This window comes from Pangasianodon hypophthalmus, chromosome 9 (genome assembly GCF_027358585.1).
Source record: "Pangasianodon hypophthalmus isolate fPanHyp1 chromosome 9, fPanHyp1.pri, whole genome shotgun sequence".
In the NCBI taxonomy this organism is placed as follows: Eukaryota; Metazoa; Chordata; class Actinopteri; order Siluriformes; family Pangasiidae; genus Pangasianodon; species Pangasianodon hypophthalmus.
In genome coordinates, this window is record NC_069718.1 from 27,555,044 (window position 1) to 27,560,846 (window position 5,803).

The following is a 5,803-nucleotide window of genomic DNA, read 5'->3' on the forward strand; positions in this document are numbered from 1 at the left end:
TAGGGTTAGGGTCAGGGGCGACCCTGATATCTTTTATAGCTCCCACAGAAGAAAAAAGAGCACAGTGCCATATGGTACTTAAAAAAAGATCTAAATCTAACCAAAACCTACACCTAAAGCTACTGCCCGTTTCCCATAGCTACCAAAGTGACAAAAGAGATTGCCCAGTATCTGTTGGGGGTGGAGTCTGGCTACCATTCTGGAGTCACTGCTTTACTGCAGGGTGTTCTTCAGGCCAGAGAAAAATGCTCGTTATTAATTCTTGGCCTTTTGGCTACCTCCACGAAAGGAGCACCTTCTCAAAATGTTAAAAGAAGGAAGTTGTTTTTTTCCCTCTTCTTCCACAAATACCACAACCATAAGAGTGGCTAGAAAGAAGTAAGGGAAGCAGGTAGGTGAGTGAGTGAGTGGATGATGGCTATCTTTATAAGTGATTGGGAACTAGTAATCTGGCTGAGGGTGAGGTGACTTGAGCAACCCCACCCCCACCCTGATAGGTTAGTTGGGTTTGATATCTTTTATAGCACCCACAGAAGAAAAAAGAGCACAGTGCCATATGGTACTTAAAAAAAGGAAAAGGAACAGATGTAATTTGTAAATGTTTCAGCTGTGCTTAGTGAGAAAGGAGGGAGAATAACAGGTTTAAATACAAACTATAGCCCATAGAAAAAAGAGCACAGTGCCATATGGTACTTAAAAAAAAGGAAAAGGAACAGATGTAATTTGTAAATGTTTCAGCTGTGCTTAGTGAGAAAGGAGGGAGAATAACAGGTTTAAATACAAACTATAGCCCATAGAAAAAAGAGCACAGTGCCATATGGTACTTAAAAAAAAGGAAAAGGAACAGATGTAATTTGTAAATGTTTCAGCTGTGCTTAGTGAGAAAGGAGGGAGAATAACAGGTTTAAATACAAACTATAGCCCATTCAAATACTACACCTAAAGCTACTGCTCTGCCCGTTTCCCATAGCTACCAAAGAAAAGGCCAGAGAAAAATGCTGGTTATTAATTCTTGGCCTTTTGGCTACCTCCACGAAAGGTGTGCCTTCTCAAAATGTTGAAAGAAGGATGTTGTTTTTTTCTATCTTCTTTCACAAATACCACAACCATAAGAGAGGCTAGAAAGTAGTAATGGAAGCAACTGACTGACTGAGTGGGTGAGTGGGTAGATGGGTGGATGATGGCTATCTCTATAAGTGATTGGGAACTAGTAATTTCACTGAGTGTAAGGTGACTTGAGCAACCCCATCCCCACCCTGATATCTTTTATAGCTCCCACCGAAGAAAATAGAGCACAGTGCCATATGGTACTTGGAAAAAAAAAGGAAGAGATAAAAATGCTAGTTATTAATTCTTGGCCTTTTAGCTACCTCCACGAAAGGTGCACCTTCTCAAAATGTTGAAAGAAGGAAGTTGTTTTTTTTCCTCTTTTTTGACAAATACCACAACCATAAGAGTGGTGAGAAAGAAGTAAGGAAAGCAACTCCAATCCCACAGACAGCTTTAGAGAGGCTTAAACACTGACTGACTGACTGACTGACTAAGTGGGTGGGTGATGGCTATCTCTATAAGTGATTGGGACCTAGTAATCTGGCTGAGGGTAAGGTGACTTGAGCAACCCCATCCCCACCCCGATAGGTTACTTGGGTTTGGGTTAGGGTTAGGGTTAGGGGCAACCCCATCCTCACCCTGATATCTTTTATAGCTCACACAGAAGAAGATCTTTATTCCATCCATGCATACTGGGTAGCCACCCAAAGCACTTGACCTGCCCCGCCAGGATCCACATGCCATGACCATGGACTTCTCGGTATTTACCGACTCTCCAGAGGCCCGGCAGTAGGACCCCAAATGGGATTCCACCCAGTGAAAATCCTCCTCATCTGCTATGAAGAGTGTCAAATCATCCGCATAAAGTTAGACCAAAGCTCTGCGTCCACCCCCTCCTGGAACATGAAAACCTGCCAGTCTTTTATCTACTCGTAGGCTGACAGCTAGCGGCTCAATAATAGCCAGCACATACAACAGTGGGGAGAGTGGGCACCCCTGTCACACACCTCCTGCCTGCCGCACTGGCCTCGACAAGAAGCCATTGACGCAGACCCTGCTGGCAACATATTCATAAAGGAGCTTTACCATGCCTATAAACCTTGGCCCAAAATTCACCCTTTTGAGCACTGCAAAAAGGAAAGAATGGCTCACCCGACCAAAGGCCTTCTCCTGGTCAAGACTCAGCAAAGCTAAGGGGACTCTTTGCTCTCTTGCCTTGCTTATCACGTCTCGAACTAAACATAAGTTCAGGGCACACAACCGGCCGTGCACATGTTTGGTCAGGGTTGATGACAAACCTCATCACTTTCCCCAACCTCAAAGTGATGGCCTCAGCCAAGATTTTATAGTCCACCGTTAGAAGCATTATCGGGTGCCAGTTGGCTAGATCTGACCGCTCTCCTTTCTTGTACAGCATGACCGCATGGCTTCCTCAATCTCTCTGAGGGACAGGTCTGCTTCCAGGCTCCCACACTCTTTCCACGGGGTTTCCTCCTTGCCCATTCGCTACAAAAGACCCCTGTGCGCTCCTTCACACCATCCCACCAGTCACCCCATTGCCCCACTCCATCTGCTCCCCTACTTCACCCAGCTCCTCAAACTGTGCCTGAGAACCATCTTTGTGTAGGCCCACATGGGCAGAAGGATCCTGCACAGGCACCCCTGCCACAGCAGAGGGAGCCCCATCCCCTCCTTCCTCCACCGTTTCCCCACCTTCCTCTCCATTCCTCTCTTTGCTCTGGGGTGCCCCCTGCTTTTGCCTTCCTCCTTCCTCCACTTTTTTCCCTCCTTTGTTCTGTTCCAACTGGTTTCCCGCCTTTTCTCCACGGCTTTCTTCAATCAGGGTTGGAGAGTCATCTTGGGAAATTTTTTTCACCCACTTTTCCTCTCCTGGCTGACTTTTGACTTCCCCCCGCTTCTGAGGCAATCTTCCCCAACTTCATGTCCGAGCCTTCCTCACCTTTCCCCTGCAAGTCGTCAAAGAAGAAGAGGTCAGCAAAGGTTCTCTTCTTCAAAGAGCAGTTTCTGTAGAGGTGGTCTTCCCCTCCACACAGGCTGCACTTTTTGGGGGCATTGCACCGTGCCAACACATGCTCCTGTGAACCGCAAAAACGGCAATTGCTACTAGTACAAGAGGTTTTGTGTGCCCGACCGCCCCACATTTCCTGCAGGTCACTGGCTGCCCGGGGTAACAGAGGAAACCTCTATGGGGGCCCGATGGCGAAAGACCCCGGAGGCTGCACAACTCCACCAGGAGCTGCCGGATTCGGCCGAAAGTGCACCTGGTATTTTCGTTTTCCCTTCCAAATCCCAAAAGCATTGCAGATTTTTTGTCCCCCTTCCACCTTCAAACAAAACCTCTGGAGAAAATGTCTGATGTCATCCACTTCCACAAAAGGGTTATACATATGCACAGTCAGAGGTACTGTACATCCTCCCAAAGGTAAAGAGCCCTCACCTTTAAACCTTGCAGAGAAGGATGTTGCTGATTCCTCCCCCAGGTAGCCACAAAATCCAAACAAGAAGCCATATCACTGGCCACATCAAAGGTCACATCCATAAATCCAGAGTGAGCAAAGTCTTGCAGGCACAGAACAGAAGTGGTCTGCTATTTCGCAACATGCTGCAGTATCTCCTTGACAAAATGCTCCACATTAAACTGAGACTTCTCTGCTTGCGCTGCATCATGCTGTAATTCAAACCTCACTGAATTTCTCAACCGCGTCACCCAGACCAGCCCATGAGAATCGACTCCCACCATTTGATCTTAGCCAAAAGGCCGAGAAGTGATAACCTGTTCTTTCCTCTGGCCTGAAGAACACCCCACAGTAAAGCGGTGATTCCAGAATGGTAGCCAGACTCCACCCCCAACAGATACCTGTCAATCTCTTTTGTCAGACATATATACAGCTTTACTACAGCAAAGCCCACAAAAATAAGTTGAACTCATCAACATTCCTCTCCACAGAAATCGTGTGAAAAAGGCAAAAGATTTACGCATAAATGAAGAGAGACCTGAGCTATACGGGGAGTTGGACCAGGCCTCCGAAACACTTCTGGAAGTCTAGAAGACTGGCCTAGGGTGAGGTGGCTTGCGCCGACCTTGTGCACCTTGATAGCTATCGCAAACAGGCAGAGCAGAAGCTATAGGTGTAGGAATTGTTTACATATAGCAATGGGCTATAGTTTGTATTAAAACCTGTTATGCTCCCTCCTTTCTCACTAAGCACAGATGAAACATTTACAAATTACATCTGTTCCTTTTCCTTTTTTTTTTTTAAAGTCACTTTGCTCTTTTTCTTCTGTGGGACCTATAAAAGATATCAGGCTGGAGGTGGGGTGCTCAAGTCACCTTACACTGAGCCAGATTACTAGTTCCCAATCACACCTGTGGGGTTGGAGTTGCTTCCCTTACTTCTTTCTAGCCACTCCTATGGTTCTGGTTCTGGTCTTTAAGATGCTTCAAGAAAACTACCTGCAAATCTACAGGACTGTGTAAAGTTTTAGTCACGTAAAAATTCTGTGAAGTGGGGATGCTTTCAAAAATAATGTAATAAATCAATTTTATCAATTAACCTTTAATAACTAAATCAAATCAATATTTGGTGTGACCACCCTATGCATTTAAAGCAGCTTTTGTACTAGATCAGGGGTCTCCAACTCTGCACCTGGAGAGCTACCATCCTCAAGACTTCAGCTCCAACACCAATAAAACACACCTGAACCAGCTAATCAAGGTGTTCAGGGTTACTTGATAATACAGACACGTGTCTTGGAGCAGGGTTGGGGCTGCAGTCTGCTGGACGGTGGCTCTCCAGGAGCATGGTTGTAGATCTCTGTACTGGATACACTTGCACATAGTTTTTCAGGTAGGTTTGCAGGTAACTTTCTTCTAGCGTCTTGGAGATATTGCCACAGTTCTTCTGGATTTAGTCAGTGTTAGTTTGTTCTGTTTCTTCATGTAAAAATAGACATGACTCAATGATGGTGAGACCAGATCTCCATGTGGAGCACCTATGTGACCTATTGTCACACTTCTTGTGCATACAAAAATCTCACTGGATTATTAAAAATAATGGCAAAAGCAATGTTTGGAAATGTAAACTGATATTTCCTACTGACACGCTACTGTAAATGATGTAAATAACTGACTTAAAACCATTTATTGGGGTGAAAATACCAACGTGCCTAAGACTTGCACAGTACTGTATATATACATGTATGTGTGTGTATTAATGTTTACATATAAATATACACAGTACACACACATTATGCAAACACAGACTTTTATTTTGGATGAATAATCGATTTGCTATTAATCGATTTGACAGCCCTAATAAATAATATGCCGTATCTGATATTGAGAAAATGGTCTATTAGTGATTGTGATTTCAACTTTAGTGAAGTTACATTATTACACCAATAGATGGCAGCAAGGACTGTCTTCATGAGTGAGTCAGTACTTTTATATTGAAAGAGACCAAAACATGGACATTGTCTTTACTTAAAACAACACATTATAAGACATAATTGACAAATACACTGAACAGTACTGTCATGGGAAATCCCCTTAACTGTTATAAAGATACAAAGACAAAGATATGGCTTTTGAGTATTGAGTGTTGCATAACCATGGGCAACATCTAAGTTAGGAATGTAAACCCAGTTTCCTGAGAAGGGAAGGAGACACTCTGTCAGTTGCTGATGCTATGAGCCATGTGTCCCATGGCACCTGGTGTCTGAATATTGTAAA

At 44.4% G+C, this 5,803-nt stretch overlaps 1 non-coding gene across 1 annotated transcript; it reads right to left on the reverse strand.

Moving 5' to 3' along the window:
* Positions 1–3,958: 3,958 nt before the first annotated feature.
* Positions 3,959–4,073, reverse strand: LOC113547540 (U5 spliceosomal RNA). The gene has a single exon (XR_003404835.1). It is a non-coding gene; the product is annotated as a U5 spliceosomal RNA (small nuclear RNA).
* Between the last annotated feature and the right edge of the window lie 1,730 nt (positions 4,074–5,803).